We start from the raw sequence: 14,004 nt of genomic DNA, 5'->3' as shown, positions 1-14,004 counted from the left end.
GAGCATTTACAGCACGTCTGCTTTGACTTTTCAGTGAATCCCTTGCGTGAGAGTTGCTGGGTCCATAAAACATAGTTCCAGGTCAAAAGTCAATGTGGTACCTAACACCCTATAGAGCTTTGATACTGCTTTAAATGAAAAACGCTCAAAACCAAACACTTGGAAGTGTTCCTAGCACATCACCTCAGCTGCTGTCACTTAGTGAACTCTCAGAAAGCAATCACCTCTCGGAGTCTGCACGTTTTGCAGCCCTGAAAGTTCTTTACCTGACTGGCATAAGCTAGCCAAAGTATTTCAAACCAGCCTGTCTCATGTTTTAGAACCCACTGCAACATAAATTAATCTCTAAAATTGCACTGTTGTAAATCAATGCGGCTGCTACTGAGAGGGAATCTCATGTCTCTACAAACAATTTGCTGGGTGAAGGTTGGATGTTAATGTTATTGAAATGGGTCCCAATGTCTCTGCTGACTTTGGGCAGCAGGTTTGTAGCAGAGTTCAGGCAGTTCTGCTCCTGAAACAGACAAGGGTCTGCACTGCCGGAGTTTCTGAACTTTAGGGTAAAATGGTAGGTTCAAGGCGGGATATGTGGGAGGTGGTTCTGGAAGGCTGAACCTTCCTGGTGCCTCAGCCAATGGGGAAAGGGAGAGGGCAACAGGCAGCCGGGAGTTCAGGATAAAAGGAGGGTGCCCCTCTGAAACCTTGAGAAAGAAAATGTTACTGGCGTGTGTCCTGGTAGACTGTCTCCCTTTATTCTAATAAAATTGCAGGACTCCTCGATCTCCTTTTTGGACATAAGCTTCTTGGATTTGTGGAATTTTTCTTACACTACTCAGCTTTAGTAACAGAGTACTTTGAACCGGCCACCACAGGTCTGACTGTACATTATATAATGCCAAGCAACATCCTACGAATAATTGCTCTAGGATTTGTAAGGGGAACAGTAAAAAGCTGAAGTTTTTTAATAAACTTTTCTCCTACCCCGCAGTTTGGATGGCTCAACAGAGGAGTAACAGGGTGCCCTGAGGCTGCTTAGGCTGCTCTCACACCCGTTTTTCTTTTACAGGACCATAAGCACCCCTGTACTTCCCCCTTCAGAAGCGAGCACTGAGTTTTCCGTGAGAAACACTAACACCACCATACTTCGGACTGGCAGAAGTCCCGAGCTCCGGCCCAGCTTCCTGTTGACACGTGGCTCGTTTTTTCCATGCCTTGGGCTCTTTTGCTGCCCAGCGAGGCCCCCAGGTGGCACACTGCTCTGTTCCTCCCTTCCCAGCTAACCCACCAGGCTTCCCAATGCAGCACTACTTCTGAATTCCTGACCAGTTCGGTGTGTAACAGAGTTTCTGGCCTTACCAGGCAGGCTACGAAATTATTATTCTCCTGTTCATTCTGCAGAAGGGAAATAATGTCTATAATAGAAAATTAATTATTATGGGCTTTGTTGGTCCACAACAGCTCCTTGGCCACCTTTAACATACTGAAATGGCAGATTTCCTGCATGTTGCTTCAAGATCATTAGTTGTTTTCCTGTACAAAGCCTGTATTTCAGCGTGCCAGAAGATATCCTGTTTCCTGGAGAGCCTGTGTGTTGTAAGTCTGTACCACCAGCCATTTCATAGACTGAAAGAGAATAAAATAATACAATGAGGAGGAAGAGAAGGGGAGACCTGTGGCACATGGAAAGACTGACAGGTGATAATGGCAGGGACAGCAGAGTTTGGTGGCATAAGAAGGAAAAACAGAAATAGAAGCAAGGGCACTGACAGGCTTCAGTCCTTGCATGGGGAGACAGGAGGCAAGGGGAACATAAGACAAGGTAAATCATGGAGGCACACCAAGGCTGTGGCCGAGCAAGTACTGGAGACCCTGCCTTGGAGGAGGAAGGATTTCTATCACAGATGCAGTCCCAGTGCTGGGAAAGAGCAAATGGGAACCCTCAATTCAAAAGGAGGACAGGGAACAACGTTTTGGGCATTAAAGACAAAATGAAAGATCTTGAAACAAGACATGGAGTAAATGTAAACCAGAGCACTGCAATGGATGTAGTAGAGCAGACTTACATTTTTCCTAAATTTTCCTTTACACAGGACCTATCTTTGCTCTGAATTGTTGCTGGCACAGATTGGGTAATAGCTCCAAAGCAAACCTTCCTAAAAGCTAGGATAAATTATACCACTTATCTTTGTCAAAAACAAATTGCCATTTTTTAACCATAGATAAATAATGGAGTCAATAAATGATTGGGTGGGAGAAAGTGATTGGCTTGTCGGGAAAGTGATTCCTGTCAGGTCAGAACACCTGCAGGTCACCCTGAGCTGTGCTGGTGTAGATGACTGATGTTTGTTACATCGACAGCAACACCAGAGGGCTCTGGGCTCCGAAGAATTTCTTTCCAGGCACTTCAAAGTGAGCCACACAACTTTTCCTTACTTTCAGATCCTGAGGATGAGCTTTACTCCTGAATCTACAAGCATCCATTCCACATAACATAACAAGAATTGTTTATACTTCACTTAATTTTTTTTTTCTTATATGATCATCTTTGGAACACAAGTTGCAGCAGAGAAATCATTCACTTAGGAGTTTTTTCAGCTGAAAAAATCCACCAGTATTCAAAGTTTTAGTGTCTAAATTCAATATTGAATTAATGGGCATTCATACCTTCACTCTCAATTCAGGTCTCTTGTTATGTGGCTCAAGTTTTTCATGACCAGCTTATTTTTATTCCTTCTTCACATGACATATTAAATCTCTGCAGTGTAAATAACAAATTACTAATAATCAATTTTCAATTATTCTTTGTAATTATCAGCAACATATACACTATAACCTGAAATTATATGTCTATTCAGATTCCAGCTTTGAATCCACTTCCAGTAATTCATTTGGCTCTTAAAGCAAGGCAGTGTTTAAACCACATCATTTTCTGAAAACATCTGTTGAAAGACTTAAGGTTGTTCAGGCACAGCTCAGGAGCTAGGCTGATAGAGAACTCAAGAATGGAAGCCACATTTCATAATAGTAAAAAACCCAACTCAAAGAAAGAACTTTTTCGCCTCTTCAGTAGGTTTTGTTCCAACCATTGCAAAAAAAAAACCCAAAAAACCAAACAAAACCAAACCAAACAAAAAAAAAAAAATAAACACCAAAAAAAAACCACCAACAAAAAAAAACACTTTCTGGCAACAAGCCAGATTAAGACAGAGCTTTATAACAGAAAAGGAGACTCATTCTATTTAAACATTGTTAATGTAATTATAAAACAATTATAAATGCACAGGAAGTATTTTTTTGTAGAGGATGCAGTGGTCATGACTGTCCAATTTTCCTTTGCTCCTTATGGCTTCAAAAATTATCTTTCTCCTTGATCCTCTGATTTCTTTTGGCATTCATTATAACTCCCATTTCTAACTACAATTTGATTATGAGTAACCAGCAACTGTTTCCACTGTTAAAACAATTGGGTTTGGGTTTTCTTAAATAGACAGAAACTTATTCTGCCTGCCTCTAACTACCCCTCCCCTGTTATGACCATGCATAGAAAAATAAAATCCCACTTTTGCCTCCTTCTGTTTTAAGAAAGCAACAGCTACCCAGGCAGTCAAAAATGGAACTCTTAAATAGAGTAATTGTGGATATGTCACACATTTAGTCTCAGAAAATGAAAATGTATAGTCTTAGTAGCCAGTCCTGAAACTATACCATTGTTTCTGTATTCCAGTCTAACTACAAGGATTCGCTGGGATCACTGACTTAAAAATTAAAATAAAATAAAATAAAATAAAATAAAATAAAATAAAATAAATAAAATAAAATAAAATAAAATAAAATAAAATAAATAAGAAAAAAAGAAAAAAAAAGCCAGAAATACTTGAGAGGAGCATGATTCCAAAGGAAATTTGAAACTGGCTTTTGTTTCAGAGAATATCAGATGTGAATTCTGCAGCTGTTCCTTACTCAGTGAGAAGTCAGTCAAAAACTCTCATTCCAGTTTAACTGACCTCTGGAGAGGTGTGAGGCCAAAAGTGAGCTTTCTGTCATTACTCAATGTCACAGCTACTGAAGCACATGGCTGCCAACTGCAACACAACCATAACATGAAAATCTGCAGAAAAGACATGATAAACACCTTCATGAAATGACCTCCTGCCACAACAGAACTGAATTTCTTATTCACATTAATTGCTGGTTGCTCTGTATTCTGGAGAATAAGATTATTCTACCTCATGTAGTTTTATCACTTGCTCTGCTATTAATGCTTTTGTGCTTTATGACCTCATTCTAATGGTAATTAGGGTCCATTATTCAGATTTCTGCTATTTTACAAGACATTAGTATTGCAATTGCACTAAATTTGGTCAGCTAAAGATAATGCAAAACATTACCTCACATATTTCATGGCAAGTAGTTTTACAGCATTCATAATAAAGTTGTGACCTAGGGTTAGGGTTTTGAAAACCACAAAGCCCAGAGCTCCAGGCACCCTGCAGCCACAAAATGCATGTCAAAGGGAATGCAAAACTGCCACGACATGGCTTCCTCCACAGCTTTTTCCTTGGAGCCAGCCATAGCCGAAGGCTGCGTTTACGGCCTAGGGTTAAGGTTAGGGTTGCGGTAGGCTTGATCTAATTTTTACATTTAGCAAGGAAGCTATGGGAACAATGTTGTCTATCCCTCAGTAATACTGTACAGGGTTTTACTGAACAGTATTTCAAAAAACAGTATCTCAATCCTAGCTGAGATTCCATCATAAGTAAATCTCAGTTTATATTATTTTTAGATATCCAATATTATTTGGGTTTTTACAAAATAAAATAAAGTTTGTTAGTCACTGTGTGCTGGTTTTGGCTGGGATATAATTTATTTTCTTTTCATAGCAACCGGTACTGGTATATTCTCCTGTGACACAGCTGTACTATAAAATAGATTTAAGTCATCAGTTGCTCATTTGGCACAAGGAAGGCTTCAGCTGATTAAAAGACTGTGTGATCTACTCTCCTCTGGCACTTCTTATCTCTGCAGGCTCAGAGTAAACTGCAGAGAAAGAGCAAAGAACAGTTCGAGTCGAGTCAACTTCTGCAGACTTCACAAAGCTCATGAGCTCTTCTGCCTCAGTACCAAAGAAGCACTTTCCAGAACCAAAGAAGCACTCCTGGAGCAGAATTTCACATGAAACAGCCACAAGGCCATCAAGGGCAGCCTGCACTCCAAGACACACGGAAAAACTTGTCAGCATTACCCTGAGGTAACTACAGTGGACTACATGTCCAACTACATGTCCAACTACAGTGGACATGATTCTAGCAGGATCTCAATTTACCTGACAGGAGAATACAAATATGCACAGCGACTAATCTCTGAGACTTTCAGGAAATCACGAAAATGGCTTAGAGGCTGCTTCTTACAGTTCATCCACCCAACTGAAAAGATCCCTGAGCATCCCAGATGCCTCAGTAAGGACACCTCACTTATCCAACTGAGGAAGCACACCTGAGGAACATACAATGACTAAAAATTACCAGAGATACAGAGAATTTACCTAGCTTGGTTCATTCATTCTGATGATCATGCTGGTGTTATTACATGATTTCTCCAGCACATGTGACAAGATCACCAGGGCTTCATATGCTGGAAATTACACACAAAGCATGAGAATTACAATCTTTCTTGCATTTATGATAGTGAAGATAAAGAGGGAGCCATTTTTCTAAAGTCAGGTTTATTTATTTCTCTTAGTTGTCAGTTCATTTTAGGCTAATTGAGAATAATCTGACCTGGCCAAGCTAAGGATTCAGAAATAATATGCTCATAATAGTCACCCAGTAGCAAATTGCCTCAATCCTGGCAACTATGGTTTTTAAAAGTTTATATCAAAGATATAATTAATGTAATACATTACAAATCATCTCTCATACACAATTCAGTCATGAATACCATTAAATAATAAAGAATCTAACTACATTGTGCCCCACACAGCTCTTTTACAGCTCCTTTTACAAGGACTCAGTGTAATCAGTACAGGATTAAACAAATTTATCTGAATGTGCCACAACCATCCATGCTCATCTGTGCTGTAAGAGCTTTTTGGGAGGGAAGAAAGAGAACAACCACTCTTCTGAGAGCTCTTCCATGGCTATGACAAACTGTTGAAGATGCTGCAAAACGTTGGCAGTACAGGAGCTGTGAGAGGCCAGGAAGAAGGAGGTTGTGTCCTTCCCAGGGCCTAACCCGAAACTGCCCAAGCTCCAGGAGTGTCCTCCCAAGAAATGTTGAGAAATACATAGGGAGGAGGACTCCTTTCACCAAGGGACCTTCAGGTACAGCCTGCTAACCCCTCAGGGCCCTGCTGGGTGTGGGCACCAGCAGCAGGAGAAGCCTTGCTCCTGGCAAAGCCCCTAAGGTTGGTGTCCACCCCAATGTGAGGTGTTATCTGACTCCCAGAGAAAGGGGCTGCCAAGTGTGATTTCTGTCAGCGAACCCCCACGCGGAAGGGGACTGTCACCACCCTGTGCCACACATGCAGGGCACCTATAGCTCCAGGGATGGCAATTCACCAGCATCCCCACTCCTCCAGGGGAGGACAGCAAGGTATGCACCTACAGCATGCTGCTGCTGCCTCTTTGGGAACCCCATTCTGAGAGGGCTTGGCAGCTTTGCTGTATTTCTGCTACTGGGGCAGCAACCAAGATTGTGCCTGTAAGGGCTGGGACTTTGATTTTACCTTTCTTTTAAGGTAAAATCCTTCCTTCTTTTTTCCAGACAGGAATTTGGATTAGAAAAAGCCCATCCCCTACTGCAAAACAAGGCGCTGCAAGTGAAATCACAAGTTTTCCACCTCAAAATAATTTAGTGGAGCACAGGTTAATCCACCTCAGTGAGGTAACCTGTTGACTCGTGCCCAAGATTACACGTAAAGGGTTGAAAAGTGCTGCTGGCAAACTGGTCCCCAACACCCCTGAGGCCGCAGGAGGGGTGCCCTGGCCCTGCTGCAGCCCTGGGGTCAGCTCCAGCAGACAGGGCATGGCAATGCCCTTGTTCCATCCTATATCCCCTGTGGCAAAGCACACTCCATGCAGTATTTATACAGCTGGTATACACATAGTATTTATACACAGTGAACAAAGCAAAGTGCTCCACCATTCTCCATAAAGTCAAGTTTCTAACGTCACTGGGATTTCGTACGGGTTTATCTTCTTACAAGGTTAAAAGAGAAGAAAGAGAAAAATTTATCCAGCTGGGTTTTGAAGGTGTGTCCTTTTTCCAGCCCTTTCGTTTTTATCAGCAAGTTTTGCTGGTGTAGCCTGGTTGCCTGGCTGCATTGGTACTGCGTTTCACAGCCCCTTGTGTCCTAGCAGATGCTCTCCTGTCTCTGCTGGGAGCACATCCCTGCTCTGCTCATAGGATCTTCAGGCAAACCTGAGGATTCTGTTAGTTTAGATGATGGGCTGATCAGGACAATACAGGCAAGGCTCAGAGCTGAACATATTCCTCCCCACAGTGCCAGAGTGTTCTGGCACTCCTGAGAATCTGATGTGTCATACCAATGAACTCAGGTATCCTGACTGCAAAAGTAATGACTGTCAAGAGCAAACATGCTGCTTACAAGGAAACGACAAATCATACAAGGACAGCCTGTTTTCCACCTTACTGAAAGAACAATTCTGTCCCTGCTTGCATTCCTTGAGGCTATGTCTGTCTTGTTGTTTATTCTTTGTTTCATTCTTAATATCCATTGTATTTTGTATCTTAATGTGTACCTTAATGTGTATTTGTACTTGTGATTATATTGCCTTTCTTCTGTTAAATGATACAGGCTACTAACTGTAATTCTGATTATTGACATACAACTTTATGAAGTTGTGAAATACATATTTTAGACTTTTTTTTTAAATCAGTGTGTGCTTATATTTTAAATTAAATTCATAGGCTTTCACTTTTCTAAAGACTTTTCATTATTAGTCTCCAGGAAATATAAAGAGCTGCGTTCAGAATTTCATAGGAAGTTTCATAGCTGTGCATTTGATTCATTGAGCAGTTGCATGGAAGATTATTGGTCTATCTTGTCAGCCTTAAGCTTCTATAAAACATAATAGCAAACAGAGTGTTTTGCTTGAGGCAAGAAGTTATTTTGTTCCTTTCTCCCAAAAGGTTCTGTGTCATCTAGGATATGACTCAGATACTTCAGCTGTGTTAGGCAATCTGCATTGATATGTATATAAGCTCTCATGCTGAGAGTACTTTCTGCAGTTTGAGGCCAAGGGTCCCCAAAGGGAAAGGATCTACAGGGAAAGTGCAGATTTGCTGTCTACTCTTGTTTTTATTTCAAACATGTTTTTTCCTCTTATTATCAGTGGAGCTACTTGTACCCCTACTGCTCTGAAGTCTGTCCAGCCCTCCCTCTTCAAATCAAAGTCAGATGTAATACAAGGTTTATAGGCAGTGGCAATGTTTTATTGGCACAGCTGACATAATTAGAAAAATTAGGCGAGCTTCTTGGCATAGCAGGCCTCCAGTCAGCTTAGAGAGTTATTTCTTAGGTAGGTCTACCTCAGGAAGTGGGGCAATCCAGCCAAATCCTACTCTCCCAACCGCTTCAGCTGAAGCCAGAAGACTGGATTTGCAGACCCAGGACAAAATTTGGATCACAGTCAGCTCCAAAAAACCCACATTGGCCTCATTGACACTTGAAGAAAAATTCTGCATTGTTTTAGAAATATGTTTGAAGTCTGGCTTTCTCCCAGGAATTCTGTTCCACTATGAACACTCTAGACAATCAATATTACTACTGTGATAGATATGTGTTGCTATTTTTTTGCTTCCCATAGTGTTACATGTACATTTAACTACACTGCACATAAGGCTCATGTGCCAGCAGCCATGTTAAACTCTAAACCAGCAGTCAGCATTTCACCTGTAAGCAGCAAGGGGCCTGGGTCTCCAGGGATTGTTCCCAGCAGAAAAGATTGGTCCCTCTGCTGTTAACATGGGTGTGTTTGGGTCTGTGATGGTTGCTTGTTTTACTGAATCAGGTTTCATGGCAGGAATTTTCAGGGTCCTCCACTTCTATCCAAGCATGTAATGTCATTAGCTCCTGATAGTGGACAAAGTTCTTCTAACTGGAAAAACTGCTTTGCCCTTGAGTTCTACAAAGGTTGAGAGTAGTTGTCATTTTATCTCAGATAATAAATCTCCTATTCATTTTGACAAAGGCTTGGGTGTTTAACAGCGTCACACAAACTGAATCTATACAGAGCAAACAGTCAGACAGAGACTGCTATTGTGGATGAGTTGTATTACCTTCAGCCTGGTGCCTAAAAATGTCCTTGAAGCATGGTCTTGACTCTGCCCCAACACAATGCACATGCTGACAGATCAGAGCCTTGTAAAATAATTGTTGGTAGATAAAGTAAATCCTCATCAAAAACATACTCTCTGATGAAAAGATCAATAGAAGTAATCAAGACAGTCTGTTTGGGAGCCATGTGAAGGCTGTGGAAAGAGAACAAGAGTTGGGAGTTTTAGCTGAAGTATTTCTGCAAAAATCATGCAGCAGCATAAGTAACGTTTCCTTAGAGGAAGGAATGAGTAAAAGGGAAATGGCAATCCTAGTCTGTTTACTCTCTCTCCCTCTTTGTTTTTCTTTTTTTCTCCCTCCCTTATCTGGTGTATTCTTTTTTTTTGCAAATTTCTGATTGCATTGCATTAAGAACATTTCCATTTCATGGCTGTGGGGTACTGGTTCTTAAGTGTCAACTCAGCAACATTCTTGAGAATTTATAAAACTCTAAACTCATGAATAACTCTGTTGGAACAACTGGGATTACTGATGTCTGTAGAGTCAGATTCTATTTAAAACCCAATTCCATTCCACATACTTGTTCAGAAAGAACATAGGCTTTTCAGAGCAAAGTAACTGCATGCTTTGGCATTAGCTTTACCCAAACAGCTAAGACCTCCACTCACATGGACCAGGATTTTCCTGTGCTAGGCACCGTAATATCCTATGCTCTGAATCAATTCTTTGAAATATGCACCTGCATGCTTTGCCAAAAGAGATTAGGGTTTAATTTTGTTTACATCTCTCTGCATTGTTCCTATTTTTTATTTATTCAGATGTTTATTAAGCCGTGGTGGTGCTTGTAGAAGAAGAGCATAGAATTACTCTCTGCTGTGCTGTACAAACAAGAAACGTGAGAATTCTTAGAGATAAAAGGTAACATAAAGACACGGAAGAGAGGAGAGAGGGAACAGTAATAAGCATCTAATGTTGCCTGTGCTGTTTATGAAGCTTAAAGGAAACAGTCAACTGCTTGAAACCAGGATTTTGCTAGTTATTTCTGTAGTGTGTTCACTGCTCTGCTAGTTTTCAGGCAGTAGTCACAGTTTTCATGGAGTGAACAGTAGTCATCAAACAGAGGGAGGGATCAAAGTTGACTAGTGACAGAAATTTTTCTTAACCTCCAGCAAGCAATGTCATCTAAAGGAGACTCTGAGACACAAGGATGTCCGTGCACCACCTCCAAGACAAATAAAATTCAGAAGCATGACGTCCTTTTCATGGCTTGCCCAGAACAGCACAGAAAGGAATTCTTTATATCAAGTTATTTAACTCTTTTAGTCACATAGGCCAGCCAGTATCTTTAATTGTGTTTGATTTATTTTGTCTCCAGGATCTGGAGGTCCAAATAGTGATATATCCCATTCATTTTTTCATTTGCTATTTCAGCTTCCTCACTCATCCGCATGTGCCCACTTCCCTCTGACACCTTTCTGCATTCTTCCTCCTCACTCATTCATTCCAGCAATTCTCCCTGTATGATCCCCAAGGCCCACATTCTTCTTCTCCCCTCTCTCCCAGGCAGTGCTGCACTTTCTACCTCCCCTTTGCTTCTCTAAGAAGAAGCTGACACACTGATGATCCAGTAACAGCAACAGCCAAAACAAAAAGGTGCAGTGAAAACTCATGTGCTAACAACAGCTGAGCTGCAACAGAAAGTTATGAAGAGCATGAAATAAGTCAGTTTTAAGGAACTTCTAAAGCAAGTTAAAGGTCTTCCAAGTTCCATTTTGTTTGCTTTTTCTCTACTGACTAGAACCATGATCCATATGCCCTTTATAACAACAAACAAAACAATAACAACAAAACCAACAACAAAAAATCCATAGAGACAGTGGTCTCAAAGGAATCACATCAAGCTTCCCTGAGCACAGGTTTGTGCAGCATTCAAGGATATTCATCAGAATTATCACTTTGTGCCTGCTCAGCTCTTTCCTTGATATTCTGTTGGCCACGGCCACAGATGGGGTATTGGTTTGGATGGACATTTTCTCTCATGTACTTGTGGTCATGCTTATACTAAGTAATCAGGGTGGAAGGAGTCCTCATCTGGTTAAAACCAACACCAACTTACTGTTCTTCTCTTACACTAGTGTTGGGGTAAAAAAAACCCTTCGAACTTATTAGCAAAGCAAACATGTTTATCAGAAGGGTTTGATTCTGTTTCCCAGTGTCTAGTTTACTTTCCTGCTGAATTACAGAAAGGTTACGAGTTTGATTTGGCATCCATTAAATGCTTTACTGCACAATAGAAATACCAGGATCTCTCTGAGCTAAATGTAACACCCTAGGATGGCACCAGCAGTCGTATAAACAACTTGATTTCTGATCAATTCTAATGGAAAAGTGTTTGGTTTTTCAAGTGCAGTTGACAAGGCATGATTTTCACACAAGCAAGTCCCCGCCAAATTCCATGATGAGGCAATATGTTGATTTGTTAAATGATATATCAAGCAATTTATACTCTTTCTACATTCTCACTGAAGTGTTTCCACCTCCTCCTTCATAAAAGACTTGGCGGAAGTGGATCAAAACTCTATAAAGTGTCGAATTAAGAAGTTAAGTTTTTAGAAAAGAAATTTCAAGAAATTAAAATTTTGACAAAGTTATAGCAGTTGGAAAGAGGGTCTTTGCATGGAATATGTTGTGTAATCTCATCTGGCAGTGCTATGAAGTAAAGATATAAGAAACACTCAGGAGCAAATAAAAAAAGGAGTCAGTTATGTTCAAGCCAATGTATAACTGCTTGTTCCAGATATTAACTCATAGCAGTAGATATGCAGTCATTCAGCTGCTGTGATTATACATTGCATTATGCCTTGCCTTGGGATAGGAAGCACTTTGCCCACTTAATGAGGCAGCATGGGAAAGGATACAATCATTATCAAAATATGCATTATTAAAGGATTAATAAAATTTATATGAGCTCCCGTAGAAGTCTCATCATTGATTTCAGTGGGAGGTGAATAATTTTCTATGAAAATTCTTATCCAGCTCTGAAAAATAGAGGATAGAAGGGAGCTAGGAGGTGAATCACTAAAATATAACTGCAAATTCTTATGTTTTAGCAAATTAGCATAATTTAAGAAAAATATAAATTTGCCTAGAACTTTGTCATGACTCTCATTGTCTGGATTTCTGGACCACAGGAAAAAAATACCCAAAGACAGTTCTTCTCCCAAGGTATTCTTCATTAAATCAATTCAGATAATCTTCCTGCCTCTAAGCCCATAGGAATAACTTTCCCACATTAAGTTTCAAGGGCCTTTGAATAAAAATAGTCTGAGGAAAATTATTTTTAAAATAAATTCTGATGTAGAACTAATTCACGTGCATAAATATAGTTATGTTCCTTACATTTTATGAGCAAATATTAGCTATAATAGTGACTAATTAGTGGGTACGCCCAAAAGAACAACCATGAGAGTTTCTTGACATTCTATTCAATTCTCCTTGGTTTCAAAATATAACATGCCAAAGGTTTTGCTCCATTCAGAACTTTCATATGGATTTGATCCACAAATACCCTAGTAAATAATTCTAGAGCCAGATGTCTTTTTGGGTACAGCTAATGTCTCTTATGTACAGAATGAGCTCATTCAGTTCTTTCATGACTGGTCAAACTGGAAATTCTTTCCCAAAGTCTTACTTGTCTTTGATCTTGATATGTACAGGATTTTGTTAGGAAATAAGTAGTACTAAATGGAAGAACCCACTGGACTGTCCAGGTGTGTATACAGCAAGGTCTGTGGTTGAGACCACCTTACCACTCACAATTAAGGTGGGTTTATTTTAATCCAGCATTATGTTCTATTACATACAAGAGTTCCAAGAGGTGAAACACTTCTCTTCCATGCATGAAACAAGAGAGCATTAGTTACTTTGCTCAGATTAGGACAACATCAAAAGTACTTTAATTTGCCCCTGGTGTCAAGGTATAATGAAGTCACTGCAGGCAGAAGAGCCCATTCCTACCCTCAGCACACCAGAATATGGGGGAAAGGGTTTGCATTTAAAATTATCAATTTTCAATAATTAGGTTTTTTAACTCTAGGAGCAACCAGTATTGATTTTCTGTCAGAATAGGATAGAAATGTAGAACTTGTTAATTTCTTCTTAAGACATTTATAATAAAAATATTTAGCCAGGGATAGAGATGGAAATCAGACACAAGAGAAATTTTGCATTCTACATCATGAAGCTGATAGCAAATCTGAGGACTCCTGACTCTCAGCAACTGCCATATCCAGTTCTGTGAGAGGCAAAAGTCCTGCCAGATTCCTGCTAGCAATCACACCATTACTCTGATTCTCAATTAGAGCAAATTTATTTTGATACTTTTTCTGTTAACATTTCTTGCACTATACATCAAGATTCTTGCTGTAAATTCTGTCCTATCCACATCCAGACTCAGACTTTAACAGAAATGCCCAGCTTTTGTTTCCTAAGTATTTCAAATGAGTTGCAAGTGGTGTGAAACAGTTCAACTGCTTTACCTACCCCATCAAGAGATGAGTTGTGGAGGATGACAAGTTGCTTAAATCACTTAATCTTAGCACAAGGCACAGGGTATATGAATTAAAATATTATGCTCTAGATAGACGCTGACCTACACTATCTCATTGCAGCTATGGGTAGTATGCAGTATGGGTATGGGATACCAC

Source organism: Camarhynchus parvulus, chromosome 5, assembly GCF_901933205.1.
Source record: "Camarhynchus parvulus chromosome 5, STF_HiC, whole genome shotgun sequence".
In the NCBI taxonomy this organism is placed as follows: domain Eukaryota; kingdom Metazoa; phylum Chordata; class Aves; order Passeriformes; family Thraupidae; genus Camarhynchus; species Camarhynchus parvulus.
The sequence above is the reverse complement of the archived record's forward strand: the minus strand, read 5'-3'. Positions refer to the sequence as shown.